The 22530-nt window shown below is 39.4% G+C and overlaps 1 long non-coding RNA gene across 2 annotated transcripts; it reads right to left on the reverse strand.

Annotated features, from left to right (window-relative positions):
• Positions 1 to 1072: 1072 nt before the first annotated feature.
• On the reverse strand, positions 1073 to 17661 carry LOC128147139 (uncharacterized). 2 transcript variants are annotated; one of them, XR_008236943.1, is made up of 3 exons: positions 17549 to 17661; positions 17328 to 17447; positions 1073 to 1908 (listed from the first exon to the last, which is right to left on the reverse strand). It is a non-coding gene; the product is annotated as an uncharacterized LOC128147139 (long non-coding RNA). The 2 variants fall into 2 exon arrangements; XR_008236944.1 differs by lacking the exon at positions 1073 to 1908 and adding an exon at positions 15553 to 16195.
• Between the last annotated feature and the right edge of the window lie 4869 nt (positions 17662 to 22530).

A 22530-nucleotide genomic window follows, 5' to 3' on the forward strand; every position in this document is an offset into this window, starting at 1 on the left:
TAGTTGCCCTAAGTGCAATGACTATAGCCTGGATAGATTTGTAATCTCTTTTAATAAATACATTAAATTATTTGAAATAATGTCCTATTTGCCAACAGCTTATTCCATAAATATATATGGAATATAAAATAGGAGAGATTCCCTGACATAATTAAAATTGTACAGCCAAGTAGGAGGCAGGGAATAGTGTTATCTTTTCAGCTGCAAACTATTTTACAGAAATATTTCTCACACACAAACCTTCTATTTACCTTTAGGGATGGTATAATTGCATATTGAAAGCAGTGCAGCTCTGAGGCAGTGATGGCTGGTGCCTCCACTTTCTACGCCCCGCTACAACGGGAGCTCAGTCAAATAAAGTACAGCTCCCTTCTTACCAGTGCCAAGCGCACTCCCTCCTCCAGACACCTGCACAGAGACAATCCCGAATGCTACATTAAGATAGCATTTACCTTGCAACAAATATACTCCTTTGCCATCCCGGAGGGGTAGCCTGGACGTTCACCCTCCTCCGTGGCAAGGGGTCGAATGCCACAGAAAACACGCAGGTATTCAGCAGGGCTCGAGGTGCTCACAAGGGGATCTGGGGGCTGGTTGCTCACATTCATCATCTCCAGAGGTTCCAGTGCTCCCTAAGCAGAGACGTCTGGCACTCGAGCAAGGGATATGAAGGTTACAGCAGTGGGTTTTTATCCTCGGTGCAGACTGGTTGTTACACAGGATACTATTGTTCAAATGTCTTAAAGGCATTATTTCAAAAGGATTAAGTCTTGTGATAATTACAAAAATTATCAATAATGTAGTAGATTATTGACTATAACTATTCTTAACTTCTAATGCATTGTGGTTGGAGCATTGGTGATTTATATGCAGGATAACACAACAAAGAATGCAATATCAATGCTGTTTTAGTATCTTATACTGGATATTACATCATCCCACCTAGAAAAGTCTATTTATAACAAGGACTTTTTACTGTCTCATAGCAAATTCTTTTGGAGAAACTGTCTCTTTGCACCACAAGCTATTATGTCAGACAGTAATTTAGCTCTCAAGTTAAAGATCACCACAAAAAAAAGAAATAACTGGAAGCCAAAGAAGTTTCCAGAGTCGTATGATTTTAGTAGTCCTTGTGATCCATTTGCTCAGCTGCATTTTAAATATATTTATTGGGGCTGAGAGCAATAGATGGGTTATATGTGGGCAACTCCCAGGTATGCCATGGAACTAGGTAGACAAAATTTTCAACAAGCAATGACTCACTGATGATAAAGAAACTCTCCACTCATCCGTATCCCTGTTTTCTAGGCTTTCTTCTTAAAAAGGCAGGTGAGGCAGGGTTATAAATTCTGTGTCAACTAACTGCAGTGATGTTACTGAGGGCTTGTCTTCTGTACAAAAAGGTAATTACCTTTCTAGGGTACAGACTGGTGTCTCTACACCAAACCCTTGGGTGCCCGCTAACATGCAAGGCATCATACTCAGCTTTGAAACTGCTGCCTACGGAAAGTCCTTTAATATGTGCCCAAAGTGTCCACATGGGGAATTAGGACAAAAGTAGCCAACGTGGTGTAAACTCACACCATCTTGGCATGCTGACTTCCCCCTGAAAGCCTTTGTGGAATTAAACTATGAGGTTAGAAGGCAGGTACAATGACACAGGCGAGAGGTGGTGGGAACAACGGTATGTATATAGTGTAAGTGATACATGAGGAGAGGAGAAGCCAATGCAAATCTTTGCTGAAGAGGTCACTTACTGGGCTTTTCGTAGTTCCTCTGGGTGAGGGAAAGACTGCAGTTTGTTCCCCAGCCGGGTGCTCTCTGAGGAGGCTGAGTTATGTTTTCAGCTGCTTTTCATGACTGTGTGGTGGCTTCAAGGCAATGTGATTCCTTCAGGCTTGTTGACTTCTAAAAAAGGAAAACAAACAAGACGGTGACTTCCTGCTGTGTCCCCATCCCTGGTGGACTTTAAGCAGTCCCACTTGGGATCACAGATCCCCTCTCCCCACCAGAGCACAAATCACCTAACACCAAACCCATAATTTCCACATTTCTTTCTCTGCACCAGGCATCGTGACAGACAGGCTCTAAATGCATCAAGCAATAGGTTAAATTCAAACATAGCTTAAATATTCTACAATGACATCATGCCAGCCCTGTGTACACACAAATATGCAAGATGTAGCGTAGCTGTGTATGCATGCATGCATATGCAGATGCGCAGGTAGGACACGTGCTCCTGCCTGCACTCCCACACCTGTATACCTGCCTACACAGCACTTATTTACATAGTTGTATGCATAAAATATGGTGTATTGTATTCTCTCATTACCTTCAGGGAGTTTTGGATGTGGTCCATCTCGCCAACACATTGGGTTGTATTTCACACACAGAAATTATATTTATGTAGATACCATGTAAGTATATGTCCTATCTTCGGTGGAGGAGTGGCTGAATTAATTTATCAAAGCAGTGCTTATTTTTGCTGATAGCAAAAAGACTTTCTCAGCTGTTACCCTGGATTCTTTTCTTCTCTTTTTGTTTGCGAAGCACACAGCGCACATTTTGGGGAACTGTAAATACATAATCCATATCATATAATTTTTCAGACCAAACACCCTACCATAATTTGCAGCTAGGAGATGCTGCAAAAACTAAACGATAGATACCTACAGAATACAGGACAACTATGCTAATTAGAGAATTGCATAAAATAAAACAACCCAAATGTGTACTGAAAATAACTATTACATTTGCATGTATTAAATTATAGTTTAAAAATATTGCCTGAAGTTGTCCTGGAGGGAGACAGAAATGAAGTCATATTTCCACACCGAATTTAAAGAAACCTCTGAATAACCAAAATAGCTATTCATCAGCCAATCCAAATTCTTGAACATCAATTCTAGTACTCTCTATCATTTGCTAGGAAGAATGTTTGAGGTGCAGAAACTTCTTGACATTTCTTAAATTCAAATTTAATGGGGAGTGGAGCTGCTCCTATTCCCTTCTCACCCTGTTAGGCATTGTTTTACGTTGTGTTGTGCCTATTAGTTGGAGTTACTTCTATTATCAGTACGTGAGTGATGCCCTTGACCTCTGTCAACTCCTATATTCTGCCTTCATGATCAGAGATAGTCCTGTGTATTGTGGAGTTGATCTAAAAATCAACTGAAGTCAACGAAGAGGCTCCCACTGGTTTCCCTGGACTTTGGATCCATCCCATATTACAGGCACATTGGGTTGTATTCTACACACATGTGAATCGCGAGCCTGTATTTTATTAGACAAGGTCTGCTTTCTGTGCATTACCAGATGCACTGCTTTCTTTTCCCCCCTGTGCATTCAGCAGATAAAAGATCCAATTGCGAAGAGCTGCTCTGTTCAGAATTCAAACCTGAACTTCATCAAATACAACATTGCAGTGTGAGGGTTGAGTTTGAGATCATTACACATATAGGAAGCAGCTGGGAAGTTTGGATTTGTGTCACAGAAACAGCAGAACACAATGGGGTCCGGGGATGAAGGCCATTTGCAGCATGCACGGCTTAGCAACAAAATTCTTCCAAGTAGGATAATGTGTAGGTGTTCTGCTAGTCTTACACCTATTATACTCATAATTAATCTGAGAAGTGGAGAATTGGACTGAAGATCTCCTAGTGGCTTCATAGCAAAACCAAAGTTTCACGTTTTATTCATAATTCAGCCTGTGGCACGTGGGGCAAAATACAGGCAAATGCAATGCAACCCACAACAGGCAGCATGCCCGGTTTATGTTTTCAGACAAGACAGTCATTTGTCCCGCTATTTTTAGGAAGGTGCTTTAACCTCCTGTACCCCTGCTGCCCACCAGTCCCGCTCTGTGAGCTCTTACGAGCAGGACCTTCCTCTCATGCTGCCCAGCACAGAGCTGTACAGGGGAAGAAAGATCAGATCTGCAGACTCTAATCTTTATGGCTCAGAACCTCTGCACCAAAGCTAAAAAAAAAATAAAGAAAATCAAGTATGGAAAGGATCGTGATCAGAAAATACAAAGTGCCTGGGTAGGGGCTGAAGGGAAATATTACTTCAGCTCCTCGGTAAATTATGCTATTCTGACACAGAAGCTGAGGCTCTGAAATTAAGCAAAGATGTGAAATATTACAGAGAAACCTCCAACGCAAAGCCTGTGGTCAGTCTTTGAACTCATATATATAACAGACACTGGAGTATTAAAACAACAGATGCACTCATATCAGCTTGGGAACTCCAGTATAATTTAGTCTGAAGTTATTCACAAACATTATCAATATTTCTGAGTTTACACTCGCACCTTTGACTGTTGACTTAAAGCATCTAGTCTGGTTCATGCTACTGGTAATGTTTACACTTTGGAATCTATTATGCATAGAAAAATTAGGGATTATCTTTGACCTGGGTGCCACATATTTTTATGCAAAACTAAATAATAGGGTTATTTATTCATTTAATCAATTCCATATATTTGCCATAAGCAGGCCTGATTTCTTCTGAGGTCGCAATCAACATCATACTTCTAGGAGGACATATGGTTTGACTATTAACACAGATATTCTAGTTGGCATTCAAACAATCCTGAGCTCTCATATCTTTTCTCAGGTTAGGAGCACTACATATTAATATGGGTTAATCATTATATGGAAACATCAAAAGGAAAGTCATTATTGGGGTAGTCCAGGCATGTTTAACTCTTAAATGGGGAGGGATGTGTGTATTTGTTAGGAAGGAAAAAGGAAAACCACAAAATGTTCTACACTCAAACATAAAAAGAAGGGATTTCAGGCGATGAACGTATCTGTCTGCAGGACCTCTTGCAGACAGCTGTAGCCTCTCTCTGACCATGATGTGACTGGGCAAAAGCTATAGAAAAGGTAACTATCACTTTGTGGCTGCTTGGAGTGCAGAAGTAGAAGGATGCAGAAGACCACCTTGTTGGTCTTTAGAGTCGACAATGATAATCCTCGTACCCTGTGTTATGCATACAGTAGTAGTATAGCTGCCTAAAGCCAAGCACTGCCTCAGTTTACATTAAATATCTTTGCATAGCTAAAATTCTGCTTTTCCACACACTTACATCTGCCCAAACTTCATCCTACTACCACATTATTAGATCTGTTTATTTCATATGATATCTGCTTCAGAGGACATCATCCAAAGCTTTAAAAATTAATGATTGCTAATGACCTGCAGTCCAAGAATCAGAAGCTTAGAGAACTTCATGAATATCTTGGCATAATGAATTAATTCTCTTTTTCACAGTCTGTTTGGCATTGCTGGCAAAAGAGAAATGGAATGGCGAAGAATGTCAAATACATTTATCCACTCAAATCTATTACTAACTGGCTTTAAGGAAAATGAAAGCATAGTATTTCCTTTTAGAAGAATAAGAGTAGATTTGGTCTGAAAATAAGAGATATCCCTTCTAATGAGGGATAGTTGATCAGTAAATCCCAGAAGTTATTGCATTTAAAAATTTGAATATCATACTGGAAAAAAATTGTTTATTCCATTCAGGCAAAGTGCAATGAAGACTAACCAACATATTTTACAGAACTTGAAAGTCATGCTGTTGTCAACATGTTAATAAAGCGAGCAGTAATTTTATTATTAGCAAATGCCTGGATGCTAGTGGGGGAAAAAGCACTTCCAAGAGTGAGGAGGAAAAGTAACAGTTAACATAACGGATACCTACCACAAGCAAAGGGATCATCAACAATTAATGACTGGAGTAACAACATCCTCCTTCAGCTGATGGAGATTGTATAGAAGCAGATGGAGTAAAATGCTAACAAACACAGTGTACCAAATGTAATAGGAGATGTGAAAGCTCATCAGGATTATGCCATTGTGAGACTAATTGCCAGGGTGCCTGGAAGTTTTAACAAGCATGTTTCCTCCCCCACCCCTTCTCTCTTTTGACTAGTGGTTATATTTTATTTGTTTATCTAGGTTTTAACACCTCCTCTTGTGATTTGGAGGCAAGACGAATTAGTTTCAGCATCAGAACAATGCCTCATGCAACACTCCCATAGCCGAACATCTGCTCGACAGAAGGCTGATGGGAGCTACATGCCAGTTTTCGGACTCTTTCTCATAATTTGTGTGGCAGAAGTAAAGTATTTAAAGTATCTAAGGACTCATGGGACACACCAGAGAAGAGGGATCTGTGAAGATGCATAAGCTGTCCGTACACAATCTCCACCGATGTTGATGGTCTCTGGTGAGACCAACTGAAGGCTCGTGCCAAGCAGGGACGCTGGCCTGGCCTCAGGACAGCTTACAGCCTTCAGACGATGCTGCCGACTCTGCTTGCTGCAGAAGATACGCAGAAGAACCAGACAGGTGTCTTCTAAAGATGTAAGAAAGGCCTTTGAAAATTGTGCCTAGCAATTAAAACTTTAATGTAGACATTGTCTGAAAGAAATGGAACATCTGGAGGAGGAAAATGTTGCTCCTCCAGAAAGAGAGAGGCTGTAGTCCATGATGTCTGGCGGAAGAGGAGTGTATAAGAAAAAGGGAGAAGCTAGAAACAAAAAGGGCCTGGGAAGCTAAAATCTTTGGCCATAAGGAGAACAGAATGGTTGCAGGACGCTCTCAAGAGCTGGGCAGGCGGCTGGATCGGAGTGTGTTGGGAGGGTGCCCGGTGAACTAGCTTTAAAATAAAAGTCACGACAGCAGCTACACCCTGCAGGTATGGTGTCCTCAGCAGGTCGATTAGAGGTTGCGTTTCCTCCACTTCTCAGCAGTAGGCAACGGAGGTTACACGGTAAAACGCAGACTTTTGGCACGTTATGTGTAGGGGTCCTGGTACTTCATCTGAAACAGGGAAAAAATTAAAGCTGATACATATTTTCTACCAATAAATTGCAGGTGGATACTGATTTCCAGGTGCAGGAGAAACTCCTCAGATCTGCAGGAGAGTCACAGGCTATTGAGTAGCAGAACAAATACTGGCAGAAAAATTACAGGAGCTGATGGAATAGCGCGGAGGGGAAGGGAGGGATGAGCTCTGCTCCTTGTCACAGGGTCCTCTGTGGCTATGCCAAAAATAAAGCTAAAAGCAGGTGGAAGAATATCTACCTGCCAGAAGGTGCTATCCATAATAACATGCTTTTCAACCAGCATCAGAAAGGGAAGTTGGAAAGCAAGAAGGGACTCAAGGGGAAAATGAAAAAAGAAATGTCAGAGGAAAATACTCCTAAGCTGGGAACTGATGCAGATGGATAGTTACCAATAAAAACCATCACTATATAATAGGGAGATCTCAATTTATAGCTTCAAAGACTTAAAGTTGTATTTCCTCGTCTCCCTATCTCTGTTAGAAGATTCAGGTTTTCACCCTGCCAAGGCTGGATTGTGCTTATCAGCAGCTCAAGGCTTTATGTCTCAGTGCGAGTAGTCAAATATCTAAATGTAACTTTGTATTTAACTAAGGAGAAAATAAACCAGGACTGGTATCAGTGAAAATAAAACCTTCCCAGTTGCGATCGGGTGGTGAGAATGTTACCGGCTGAGGCAGAGGTGCAACTGCTGGAGGCAGCTGGGGGCCGGGGAGCAAGGCTGGTGTGAAATAGAGGGGGGGGCTGAGCCTGGGGGTCCAGAGGCAGAGGGACAACAGGCTTAAACCCTCCTGATGTCTTCTGGCAACGTAATTAGTTCCTCGTGTTTGTTGCATTGGTGTTCAGCGGCACCTAGCAGCTCTGGGCAATGCCAAGGAGCAAGTAGCCGATTCTCATAGAGGGAAAGGAGAATTCCCGTATAACCGGGAGGAGCAGGGAACCGAGCCCTGTCTTGGTCACAGCTCAGCCCCCCGCTGCAGAGCTGCCTTCGGTCAAAAGGGCTGGATTTTGAAAGACAGTTGTAATGCATGTGGTTGTGTGCTCGCAGGCAACTGTGAGCACAGAGGCAGGACTTAGTGTACTCAATAACTAAAATTTTTGCATTTTTGATGGATTTATCCCTTATGTGATATACATACACTTATGTGATATACTACATCCCTTAAGTGATGTAGAAGCATATAACTGCACTTAAAACATTAATTTTCTCTCAAGCAGGTTTCTCAATACTTAGTTCAGAAAGTTCACCATCTGTAAAAGCGGGTAAGTTTCTGAAGTTGAGCCCTTGGAGGTTTCTTCAAAATAATGTAGTCTCAATCCATTTTCCAGGTTAGTAAACTTAGAAACAAACTTCGTTTTCTTCCTGCAGCTGTTTGTATAGTCCCTGAAATGATTTGTGCACAGATGTGTCACCAAGCAAATATTCCAATGCCTTTTCAATAACAAATAGATTGCTATAATGAATGTACATCTACCAGTCGGACAAACACGTGATACTGATGCATGCTATAAGAGCCAAACTCTGTCCTGTACAAAACTCAGTAAAAATAAACTGCATCTTTGGAGTTACCTTTCCAAGCTAAACTAAGAAAAATTAATGAATGTAGTTCCATGACCAGGATTTAACACACAATAGGATTTTTTAAAAAAAATACCCTGGAGTCTTCAGGCTGATGTGATATTATGCTTTTGCTGGCCTTAATATTATTGTTTCTGTCTCATTTTAGGTTACTTTCCAGTGTTTATTATTAATTCAAATTCTCACTATTAAAGGGAAGATATTGTCCATATGGTTGACGTGCTGCTCAGTATGTTCATAAGTTCTCTAACGTTTTGATTAACACTGACAGAAAACCCTTTGAAAACATATGGCCCTATATACATCCTGTCATTTCTAATAATAGGGTACATTCTTCAGTACATTTTCTTAAGAAGATGAATTCAGTCATATTTTAGAAACATGCTAATACTTTATTAATTAGTCCTTTGAGGTCAGGGGGAAAGAAAAGACTGAATGAAAATAAACTTTTCCTTGAGCAGACACCATGAGCACTGTAGATAATTTGTGCAACAGAAAAACGTGATATCTATGAGTAATGGTCTCTATATACAGCCAGATTTCTTAAACCAATTAGCTTCTGGCATATTCCTGAAGATATTCATGCTGTATTTGATATGCCAGACCCTTAAAGCTTTAGCGTGAAGACTGATTTTGGTGCTCATTTCACTGATTAGGTCAGTATTTTGTTTCTGGTGTTGAATTTCTATATTTATACCAATAGTTTCCCTTTTCTAACACCTTTGGGATACCACAGGGTCTCAGCACTCTTCTCCTTTACACAGGCAGGTCTGATACCAAACCTAGTAGAGATACTGTTGACTTAAATTCACTTTGGCTTGTTTAGTAACATGCCATATTTATATGTTAGAATTTGTCCCCAGAGACTATTTCCACCATGCCTGCTCTGCTGGGATTTTCATCCATTCCTTTCACCGTGACGGTGGAAATTCCCACCTCCATGGTCTCTTTTAACCATTTTTTCCTCACATAGCTGCTTGTACTACCCATCCTCAGACTCCACCAGCTCCATATTTGTTCAGAGAGAAGCTGCTCAGCCACATGTTCTTTAACATGATACTTCAGGATGCAACTATGCAAGAATAAGTCAGTTAGTCTACTTGAAAACTATGCAGCACAATAACACGGATATATTTTTAAAAGATGAAATATCAATATTGTACTTTATAGACCTGAATATTTTCATACAGCTTACACGTGTTCAAGATATACCTACTCAATTTCTTTCACCCCAAAGATGTATCATTATTGTTAATGTTGATAAATGATGGTACTAGAATTGCAAAATTGCTATAATAACAATTTCAGCTAGCATCTAACTTTCATTTCTTACTTTCCCCTTTCTTCCTTGAGGAAAATCCAGAGACATACCATCTGATTCTCAAAAAAATTCAAAAAGGACTAGATTTTTTTCCCCCCTTTTCTTCTCTATCTCCTCCCCCTCTCTTTGTGCCTGCTCTTTTTCCCTTGGGAAAAGTCCCTGTCTGGGCTACATCAGTGAAGCATTTCTGGGCAAAAAGCCATCAGTCCTTATGAAAATCCATCTCTGACTATTACTGCAGATAGGTTTCTCCGAGCCCATCAGACCTCTCCTTCTCTAGACTCCTCTCAAAGAAAATACCTAGTAAAATTCATGGTCTTTGTCTGTAGGGAGAGAGGTAGAAGAAGCCTGGTGTGTCTGAAAGATCTTTGGAAGCTGCAGGATGAGGTTATCAACACTCCCACTCCTTAAGGACAGGGGAACTTTTCAACTCCTAATCAAAGCTTACCTGTACTGCAGAGAGCAGCTCCCTCCACATCTTGTCTTGTGAAGGACCAGTCAAGTCAAAGGAAATAAATATCATATAAACCCTACATACTTTCCATTCCAGGTGTAAAGCGCACTTCTTTGATTTTGCCTACCCTAACATGCATGTGAACAGCATTTATATAAATAATGTTACCCAACCAAACACATTCTAGAAAATGGAACATCATTTTGCGTATATAATATCCTTTTTTAGGACCTAATAGGAGAAAGAATGAAACACCTCTAACAGAGGTTAGCAATGACATTCAGAGCTCATCTGCAATAAAAAGGAAGGTAAGATCATAGGGAGACTAGTGCAAGAACTGGAATAGATTGGAAACATCCACCATCATTGATGAAAAAATCAAAACAATTAAAAAACCCCCAACAATCAAAAGTGTATTTATGGTTTTGTTGCCAAAATTCTGTACACGTCCAATGAAATTTTTTGCCCTGTTGTACTGAGTTTCAAGAGCAGTACAAGTTTACTCTCTGTCAATTCAGATAAAATATGATCTTTTACACTTTGCTTTACCCTGTACCTGCCTTTTTAGAGCTGCCCATCCTCCCTGCCTTGCTTTTTCAGAAATTGAGAGACATGAAGTGCCTTCAGACCAGTAACATAGGGCAGCCTTGCAGATAACTACTTACTACTAAGAAAACTGTGCCTGTGCTATGCTGTTTATCTCATGATACTCCTTGAATTACAATACTGTTATTTCACTTTTTTTCTTTGGTTCTACATTATTTAAACTTCTGCACATGATACTGAAAACGTGAAGACTGTTATCAGTTTAGGAAAAGGGTATTAAATGGAAAAGATTAAGCTTTTGGCCTGAATCCAGCAAGCACTTAAATGCATGAGTAACTTTACTCCCATGAGTAGTGTCTTTGAAGCCAATGGGACCAGTCATGCATGGAAGAGCGCATGTTTGTATAGACACTGGGGAGAGCAGCCTCTGCTGCAAGAGGTCCAGGGTCAAAACTTGGGCCTGCGTTTAGCTACGTGTGTGTGCTCAAATTCATAAGACATTAACGTACTATACATGCTCACTACACTTTTTCCAAATATCAGAGCTTTATTGCTATGTTATTATTTTTTCCCTCTAAAACAGACAGCTGTTCTTCATTTTTTCTTACCTATATGCCAGATTTAGAAAGAGTCAGGTTTCAGTTTTTCAGAGAAAAGAAAACAAATCCATATTTAAAAAACACAGAATACATATTTTACTAGAAAGCATAAGGCTTGGAAATGCCTAACCACGTTCTCTTCAGACTGTCAGAAAATAGGAAATAGGCATAAAAATACAGTGGTGTACCATAACAACCTTCATTCCCTCCCAGAAAAGTCACAGGTTTTTTACATCTGCATCTTTTCTGTCCTAGTGTTAGCTACTGTTCTCCACCATTTCCATCTTATGTAAAAGCTCTGCACAAACTTTATTTATGTTTAAACCTTTTGCTTCAAGGTTTATGCCGGTTGCCAGCACCACTGAAAGACAGAAGTCAGGTACTAAAAATTATTGTCCTATGAGACACCAAAGTTAACCTTCATTTTGTCTCAAATAAGGAATATAACAACTTGTAATATTTAAAAAATCATTTAATGGAAAAGGTGTAAAGACTCCTAATTAAGAAGCATCAAAAAGTTCACTTCGATATTTCTAACCAAACAAATCATTGCAGCATTACAGAATCTAAATATTTCATTTCTGTTTTGCGAAAAATTACTGATAAAAGATGTGCCTCAGTGCTCCATAAAAAGAGGGGTTTGGCAGCCCCTTACGTGTCTGTTCTCCACCACCAAGAAGATGCATCCTTGCAGGGACAAAAGCACACAGCAACACAAGAGATGTAGCCCTATCAAAGAAACTACCTTACAAAAGAAAAAGGGAACATGAGATCTCTGAATCAAAATTTCTAAAACCTGGCCTAATTCAGTATGGCATGCTGTGGGCCAAACAACCCTACTGATGTCAATGGTGGCAGTGGTGAAAAAGGCCATGCATGTGTCTTCCATCAGGCTGGCCCTACCCTATGGGAACTTCAGGAAAACTTGCTGGGATCCTATCGTCTTCTGCAAATCAGGCATCAGCCACAGCCTGTGTCATCGGGGGCTATGCAAAATCAAACAGAATTACGAATGGCGAAAGGCGGTAGATTGACCTGATCTTACTGTGTCCCTCTCACAATGCAGTAATACACTACAGGGTTGGGTCGTTTTTTTTTTAAATTAACTTTTTATTTCCTACACTGATACTTACTACTTGTTCATACCCACTCAGACAGCACAGATCACTAAACAGATTTTCCTATGACAATGTATGCTCGTGAGATGAAGTAGGCTTATATCTAGCTGGCTGATTCCGGAGAAAAAAAATCAATGCGCCTGCAAAACTTATTTCTAAGGGTGATGAAGCTCCCTGCTATGGATTGCAGTGCCTAATTTGCCAGATATTTGTTTCCTAGCTATTATTGCCTGCTGAATATTTTAAATCCATTGTAATTCAATATTCAGGCCAAGTCTAAAATAAACCTTTTATTTTTTTTTCTTTTGATTATTTTCGTTAAAGATATTTTTGTCTTCAATCTTCCATTTCAATCATGGCCTTTTAAAAGGCCATCTTCAACTTTAAAAGCAGCCTTAATTACTAGACATTTTGTCTCCTGCTTGGCAACATAATACAAGATGAGGAAACTGGATGCAGATTCTAATAAATTCGTAGCACCATCCAGAAGAGGCAATAGGATGCTATATTCAGTTAAAAGCAGGAAACAATTTATATCAAGGCCCCGTAACAGATTATCGTACCCTGTTCTTCAGGTGTAAAAGTGCTGGCTCAAATTTTCTAAAAGGTGGCTAAAGACAGAAACATATTGACCAATTTTCAAACAGTAGTCAATAGACTCAGTGCTTTATTCAGATAAAGTTAATAGGATTTTGAAGGATTTGAGGTTTGTGTAAATACTTCTGGGGTGAGAGCTGTATACTTCTATCTGCATCTTTAGAGCAACTAGCTACCTTTGGAAAAAAAGTGGCCTTTTCATTAGCTCATGTGGTAAAAGCAAAGGAATTTAATACAACGTAATTCTTTCATTAGGGAATAACACTAACTCTAGTCCCACAATTTGAGTCCTATGTAAAACTTTTAAAAGGTCAGTGGAATTGAAATTTCAGGAGTTATGGTCCAGGTCCTATTTATAGAAAGATTACATGCTTTCAAGAGCAAGGGAAAAAATGATGAGTCATTTCAAGAAAAAAGAGAGGAATTTTTTTTTTTTTAACATCTGTAAATAGTGACAAAGATGGAAAGAAAGCTGGCAAATGAGAAAGGACTGAAGGCAGCAAATACACAAGCACTAGTACCTTCCTGCACTCCCGAAGTATACTAATACTTAAAAATGGGATGGGGATTCAGATCTGCTGTGTCATGGGTTCCTGTTCTCTGGGCCTTCTGCTAGGAGGAAGGGAGAGACAGGGTATTTACAACCGTAACAGGATTCCCTCCTTAACAACACCTACTTAGCTACCAAATCTTGCTGTTTCTTAAAGGAGTTACTGACTTCAAGGAGTTATTTACCTTTTTGCTCTGCTTCACAATCTTAAAGCATTTTTTTTCTCAGCCTATGGGGTGACAGAGAAGTACATACACTGTAGGGTGAGGCCTGATCTGGGTGAGAAAAAGCTCTAGTGATTGTTTTTGGAAAAATGTGTAAGAAATTGTAATATATTGTCTATTCCTTTCTCTGGGTTTAGTTGGCTTTTGAGATTTGGGGGTGGATTTAGACAAAGCTTTTAAAATGAATGTTTAAATTTTTAAAACACTAAGGCGTGAGGTGGCCATAAGTTATTGAGAAAATTGTGAATATCTCTGCAATAAACTGCTATAATCACATTTTGAAATATACTTGTTTTTTCAGGTCAAAAAGTGGTTATGGAAAACAAGAGGTAGCAATAACTTTATTTATACAGCCAATGTCATCAATAGTGGCTGTGCATTGGGCACTAGAAAAATAAATCTATCTCATTTTTTTTGTTACAGATATGGCATGTCACCACATCATCACACTTCTAATATTTTTTACTACACAATATCTACCCTGATTATTTTCATATCTTCTTATTAAATCAGTGACAATGACAGTTCAATCAATGGAGTACAGGGTGGTAAGGTTTTCCTCAGCACCTGTGCAAACTTATCTCTATCCAGGCAACACGTAAGGTACATGCACCGCATGTGATCTGCATGTGCCTATTATGGCAGTGATGCAAAAATGGTGTTTAAATGCCATATTTCCCAAGGGTCTTGAAAGACTAGGCAGAGAGAGATGGCGAGGACTCCAGAAAAGGCAGCAGAGGCGGAGGAGGAGCTGCGTAGCCCATAGATGCCCATGGTGTTTTCTGAAGAAATCAGTTCCAGAGATGTGCATCTTTTTTTGTTGTTGTTCTTTTTTTTTTTTTTTTAAGCACTGTCCATTGATTTTTCTGTATTATTTATGACACTGCACATGTACCCAGGGAGGAGGAAGGGAGAAGAGTGGGGAAGAGGTATTCATACACCCTGCTTTAAGCACCTAATTTACTTTCTGCTTGGGAGTCATGCTGCTTTATCTAATCGCTGAAGAGAGATTTGCTGCTCCACAGGGCAACTCAAAGCAGCTGTATTAGGTCCTTGAGCTGAATTGCCCCCTGAATGACAGCTGTCAAGTCATTTGTCACCAACACCAGCAAGCCCATACCGTTCCCAAATATCTTTCATTCAACGGAAAGTCTTCTAGTAGAACAGCTTTAATGATGGAAGAAAGATTTGATTTGGCTTCTGTATTAAGTCCATGATAGTGTTAATCCCATAAAAATATAAAACATCCAGAATTTCTCTCTAATAATTGTAAACACTGCTTCCTTTGTCAACATTTTGATTTATTGGAACTTATTATAGAGCTAGACTTTATTGTATTTGCTTATGATACCACAGTAATCTTTTCCCAGGCTTTCACTTTATTTTGTTACATTTATCTAGCAAGCCAGATTCACACTCCCACAGTAACCATATGGAGAAAAGCCACAAAAGCTGTTAAGTACATTTAATTACTGTTTTGATGAGCTCATATTTTAATTATGTTTATTGATTCTGTGTGTGTTGAAATAGTTTTAGCATTTCAAGAAAAAAAATGGAATCAATATACTGTAATTACTGGGCATTTTATAATTTTTCTGTGTAATTAAAACTTTCATATAATATTTTTAACACTTTTTACTAATCCTTCAGCTGTGATTGGCTGCATTTCCTTCTATGTTTAGGTAAGCTTTAATTTTCATTCTTCCACAATGTGAAGGTAAGTTCAGGACTAAAAATAATTTCCATCAAATACCTTCTTCCTCTTAGACCTTCTTAGAAAATCAAATCTAACATGCATATAGTATTTACTAACACAACACCAGTTGTGACACATTGGTACATTTTCCACTTGGAGCCATCATGACAGCACCGGCTAGCACTGTAGTAACAGCTTGATGGGTAGGACAGCTAAGAAAGAGGTATTCCTAATGTCTCTCTCACTGTCCTATTTCATTACAACAGCTGGCATTTTATCTAAAATGGCAAAATACATTATTTGACTTTAAAAAATCCATATGCCCCTATTCAGGTAGAAAATTATTTAAGGCTGTTCTCGGACTTTTAAATGAAATTTTCCCTTGGATAGATCTAAACTGTTGGATTATTTAAAATGGTAAAGCAGAAGTAAAAGTATGGGGACCTGATCCTCTAGTGGCATAACTGGCAAAAGTCCTTTTGTTTGCATGGAGCATAATTTTTATTTCATGGTGAAAGAAAATGACTTTGGACACAGAGTTTGGCTGAAAGCAATTTGGGTTGTAGAATGGCGAGGAACCAAGTAGGCTGTCAAGCTTTTAAAATCGTTGCATGTCATGATGAAGAGAAGCATGTTTTTCTCCATGGGTTATCCCTTATGAGACAAATAAAAATATTTTTTTGCATATAGGTAAATTAGCTATTATTGATTTATGAATCACAGATACTGCTCTCAGTCACCTTACATGCCCGTTGATCAAGATGAAAGGACTTGATAAGCAGGTCCTGTGTATAGGAAAAAGAGCTAGCAGCAACAGCACAGGCATTTTTAACAGAGGGACCTGAACAGAGATTGCTTTCACCAACATTAGAATTTTGATGATGTGACTGAGTTTTGAGATTTCAGGATTTCTCACGTGATGAAAATTCCATCCTCAAGGGAGCTCTGATATTTATAGACATGAGATGCTGAGCTTCACACCCTTCTCTTTTACTTTGTCTCTGAGTTTTAATTTCAATAGTATTAAAAGCAAGTAGTGCCACACCATTCAGCCACCAAGCTCAGTTTTCATTTATTTGCAGCCTTGTATGCCACATGGACAGCAAATTAAAGAAAAGAAAAGAAAAGAAAAAACAAGTCAACTGCTTGTATTTTAAGACTCTGATTGTAGAGGCATCATTTTCACCCTTTCAGTATACTTTTGAGTCTCTGACAAAATGCTAGAAGGTTACTCTGTGCTCCTGACAGTCAAACTGGATTTGTTACATGAAGAGCTATTCTTGAAGTATTGTACCCTTGGCTCTCAAGCTCAATCTTAAATTACCAAAGAGAAAGAAATATCTCTTCTGTGGAACTCATCTTAACTTGACCCCAGGCATACAATGTTAGCAGGGCTGGAAACTAGGTGCTGGCCAAGGAAAGAGAAAGGACTTGATCTATTTTAGTACTGTATATTACCTGAAGGTCATGAGATTACTGTGAGAAGGGACAAAATGTATGACTTTGGTAACAAAAAGAGGTATCAAGAGCTGAAAGAGAATATTTATGGGAAAAAAACCCACGTGATAGCAACAGAGCTACCTGAAAGAAAAGTAGAAAGGGTAGACAGGAAGAATACATAAAAAACACATAACTGTCCATTTGGAACGAGATAGGCCATGATTAGAGAACGTTCGGGTGTCATCTTGACCCACAGAGGAAAGTCAGTGGAAGAGGAGGGAACATGGAAATAGCGTAGAGGCACAGAAAGGTGGAAGCCTCATTTGCTCCTCTTTGGAGCACTTACCAGAAGGGTGGACCTTGGCTCTGGCCAACTGCCCCTGCTACAGACCAGGAGACCCCCACAGACGTTACCAGGAGTCGGAGCAGTAGGACTCTGCAGAAGTTGCTCCAGAGCCTCATCTGTCTGTTACAAAATAGATTTCACTGAGTTTTCAAACCAGGCTGGAGAATCCTGCCGCAGCAGTGCCGGGGACAGCAGGAGGGATGGGGAGGGGGATGACCAACCGGAGCCGGTGTCCTTACTGCTTGTACCTGCCATGGAATCTGCGGGCTCCAGAGTGGTTTCCACTGGCACCAAGGTGCAAGAGCCCTATCTCGACATCTTTTGGAGGCTGCAAAACAAATGTCAAATTCAGTGTTCACCAAAGCCAACATGAACAATTTCCTTTGATATCAGCGATGTTTTCATCAACCCTTAATGCACTTTTTGGGCAGCTTCGTTTTTATGTGTATTTGTAGACATTCCCTTCACACTCTTTACAGTATAATTCAAGTAAATTTGTTTCCTTTGTTTCTGAAACTAGTTTTCTTCTACTATCCTTTAATAACGTAGTTTTCTCGCAACATGAAAGAAATGCTGCTTACTTAAATACGAAAAACTGATCAAATAGATACACCTGGGAAAACGAAATGGGAGAAGAGTTAAGCAGTCCTAGTTATTTCTTACCACAATGCAGAACTCTCCATTTGAAGATAAAAGGCCAAAATCTCTGCAAATATACTACTATAAACCCCAGCTAATTCTCTTGAAGTTGGAGGAACTATTTATGGTTTCTGCCATGGAGAAACTAATCTTTCCCCAGGAAAGACTGTTTGATGTCTGTCTGTTGACTTCTACAGGAGTGGAGAGGACACGCAGGAGGATTTGCCAGTGTAGCATGCTTGGTTAATTTAAGCACACATTAGTCACTGAAATAAAAGATTTCAGGTAATTGAGATGGTAGTGGTGAAATGGTTGATTAGGCTAAGAGCTGTCAGCTGCATGAATTAGGATCAGTGTCAGCCATAACTTTGAATTTCCTGGCTTCACTATGTGAGACAACACTATTGTTGTGTCAAGATAATTTCTTGGGTTTTTTAAGAAAAAAGCGTGAAGGATAATAAAAGTACTCTACTTCAGAAAGGCTGCTTTGCTGTCCTGGGCATATACATACAAATAGTTTTCAAACAGCTTGTTAGTCACCCATTAGGCTGGTAGAGCTCCTCCAAAGTGGCTTCTGTCTAAGAGATAAATACCCATTTATAAATTTCTTTGCAGCACTGTATAATTTACCTGACAGGCCAAAATGGCTTCTGCAGATATGTTACAACTCCAGACAACCATGTAGATAATTTTCAAGAGAGCAGCTACATATCAGAAAAATCTTTTGAACATTGGTAAATGTGTAAGTGCAGCACATATGTTTCTCAGTGTAGTAACTCAGCTGTTTCATTTTTCTCTTTTGCTCAATATTCAGCCCCTTGAGAGTTCCAACCCTGGCTCCAGTTTGGCAGTTTCACACACATAAAAGTCTTGTTCGTGCAAGTTTTGTGAGCCACCAGACAAAAATAAGATTTTTTTTGCTGACTTTTTTTGCACTGCATCTCTAAATCAGAAAAACACAATTGTTTATGAGAAACATAATCAGGCCCTTTTCATTTTAATTAGCAGCATGATTGCTGCTAATTGTCTGTCCACGATCTTTCTCATTACACCAAAATGAGATAAAGAATATAGGTGAATTAATTATCTATGAGGACATTGAGATGATTGATCCACAGTTACATTAGACAGGACAAAAAAAAATTATATTTGTCCTCTAATTGATGAAGGGAAGAAGAAAATTCCTGATGTGCAGGTGTTTCTGCCATGTTTGTGTGAAGTGTCTGAACAACCATCAGAAAAAGATGACTGGACTGCAAGCGCCCCTTGCATCCAAGCTGCCTCAAGAGCTTTGCACCCCGGGTACTTCTCTTGCTATGAAACAATGGCCAGAAACACTGCCAGGAGAGGACCCAGGAGGTAAATTTAAGACCTCTCTTCCCTTTAACATATCTCCCCCTTGCTCTGTTGAAAACCAGCACCTTCCATCCTCCAGATTTGATCTGGAGCTCATCAGTTCTATCATTAACCTGATGAAACTTGTTAGATTTGAAATCATTCCTCTAAACTCCTCCAGCTGCAGTTATGAGAGAGTAAGGTTGTAAAAATTCAAGGTCAATTAGAACTAATAAGTTGAATAATTTCATCACATCTAACACCTTTTTCATGCAAACACTGAAGTCAAAGACTTCAGGAAAATTCTGATACTTTAGCAGTACCTTTTAAAGACCTGCTGAATATTTCCAAATTGTTCCATTTTAAGTAGTGTTTTAAGATATTTTCCAAGCACTGCTCAGACTAGCTTTCATTTCTTGTTCACTTTTGTTTATTCATTGGTTATTGACAGAGTAATGCAAATTTACTGATTAACACATTTAAATTCAGTACTGCTGCAGATCATTTTTGCTTGCCCATGAGCAGAGACCCAAAATTTCGCTTTATAAAAGATTAAGAGTCACAGGCAGTTGCATCTCGTTACTTCTTCAAATAAGAAGTTAAGAGCCCAAACAGAATGACAACCTGATTCTTTATGTGTGGGAACCTGCTGATTTGCTTGCTGAGTGCTTGCCAGTTGAGGACCATTACTGGGCAGAATCTTTTTTCTTCACTTGGCTTATGCACAGAAAGTAATCACGGCAGGTTAAAAAAAAAAGAAGAAAAGAAAAAAAAAAGCAAACAAACCAACTCCAATTATCAGAAACTATGGCCAGAATCTATCAGAGAGAATTCCGTGAGGATGAGAAGGGAAGCAAAGATGCCAAAGTCTTCTTGACATCAGATGCTGCCCAAAACAGGTTCTCATGTAGATATTGACATCACTAAATCTCACAAGGAGCTGCACAGCTGTAGTAGATGAAAATTTGTCTAGAAAAAAGATTGCAAATGGTGTAAAATTCGTTATCATCAGACTGTGCAACAACTATGAGACATAACCATACGCTGCTCACTGCATGTTTCACGAAAGTATCAGTAAACATGAAGGCTCACCTCTGTACTATGCATGTCCATGCAAAGTCCCACACATGCACATAGACCCCTTCTCCCCTTTCAGGATTAAATTCTTCTAAAAGAAGGCTGAGAATGAGGGATGTGTATTTTCCTCAGTGCTTCTGCCTATGAGAATCAGAGTCCTGTTTTGTTGACTCCTTCCTTCAGCCTACTGAGAATTTTATTTCATGGCACACCCCCACAACAACACAACATGAAAAATACAGGGCCCAATTCCTGCCACATCAAATTTCACTGCAATGTAGGAGCACAAGAATTGTGTAAGAGAAGCATTAAGTACTGGATCTCTGTTGATACATGCAATGCATTGAAAAATTCATGTACCAAAGACTACCTTCAAAAAATAGTGTAAAAGTGAAGGAAAATTCAAACTAACAGAACAACTGCTAGGGAAGAAGTGGTTGAACACTTTTGCCATCTGTTAATAGGTTGTCAGCTGGCACAAATAACGATTCCCCTTACCTGGGGGTCACTTTTCTGCGTACCTCTCCTACCCCCGTTTCCCCAGCCGCTCCGAGCAGGTCACTGGGAAAGGGGAAATCAGAGTGTTCCCCATCATACGGAGAAATCAGAGAGGGTACAAAGTTTCACTTAGCTTTAGATTAGTCTAAATTAAATAGAGCGGCCTGGGGAGGGGTCTCAGCCTGCGGGGCAACCTGATAGTGAAGCTAGAATCACAGTCTATCTATGTTCTAAATTGATGGCAATGAAAATAATACTCCCCAGACACAAAAGTACACTTGTTTTCAGATTAATGCATCCTGAATGTGAGCTTTTCATCTCCTTTCTGAATGAGTTAACGTGTGCTCGTTCGCCTTGGCCAGAAACTGAACTGCAGTTTCATTATTTGGAAACTTATTTGTGCTGAAGTCCATAAGGCCAGTGGCTTGGGAAGATGAAAACAGCTTTCCACAGGCTCTCATTTTGGGAAAAGCTGGTTGCCCAGGGCTGCCAAATGCATTCCCAATGAACTCCTCCATTTGCACGTTATATTTGGGCTGAAATTGAGACAGCGAATACCTAACTGCTCTCAGGCCTGATCCAAGGATCTCCAACTGCTCTTTGCGAGGGTAAATGATGTATTTGAAAAATCAATTCATACTGCTCAACAAGGAGCCCGAGAATGCTGTCATCTTGCACTAGCACTGCATGTTCCCTCTTCTCAGAGAAGAGCATCGCTATCTGCCATAACTGCCAGATCCCATGCTCTTATCAATTAATTCCTGGAGTGCACTGTCAATTAGTATGTGTAATGGATGACAATTTCACAAATGTTTTAACTTCATTTTCTGTTTTCTAAATTGTTATTAGCACAGAATTAAATTATTCTTTGATTAATACAGCAACACATTTTTTTGGTGCTTTCAGATATTGCCTTTTCAGTAGTACAACTCTGTGTATTTTTCTCACTTATCTGTGGATAGAATATGTAAGATGATAGAAGATAGCTGTAAAATACATTTGTCTACTTGTAACTACTTGTTACTACTTGTAACTACTGTTCTTTCCATAACTGGAGAAAAATTACACTAATTTAGACACAGATGTTTTGTTACACTTAGCTTCAGTTCAACTTTCAATGGAAGAGAATACTGAAAAAAAATTAATTTAAAAGTTGGATCAAAAAGCCAAAACAGCAGCATCAGTTCATTCCAAAAGCTATATTTTGATACTGTCAAAACATTTTCAGACATTCTGGCAACACCTGACTTCGCAAAGTATTTCAATTCTGACAAATGATGTGTTCTGAGAGAGCGTATCTTGTACACGGTCTCTTCAAAGTTCCTCCAGTCTGATGTCATTTTATATTTCTCTTTAACAATAGACTATTTAAATTAATGGGACTTATTTGTAATATGTTTTTTTGCTGCTATTATAACTCTGCACAAACAACTGCCCTTAGTCTCAGCTGATAGAAACTCCCCAAGCACAACCAGTATCAACACTGTTAAATCAGACGTACCATCCTTGGCCTAGTTCATTCACATACCTTGATCAAATCTCCTTCTTTTTCCAAGCATTAGTTCATTATCTCCCTGCTATCTGTGCCTATGATTGTAACTTCATCCCAGAGAACACTGATTCCACATACTGAGAGCAGAAGAAAAGCCCCACG

This window comes from Harpia harpyja, chromosome 10 (assembly GCF_026419915.1).
Source record: "Harpia harpyja isolate bHarHar1 chromosome 10, bHarHar1 primary haplotype, whole genome shotgun sequence".
Lineage (NCBI taxonomy): Eukaryota > Metazoa > Chordata > Aves > Accipitriformes > Accipitridae > Harpia > Harpia harpyja.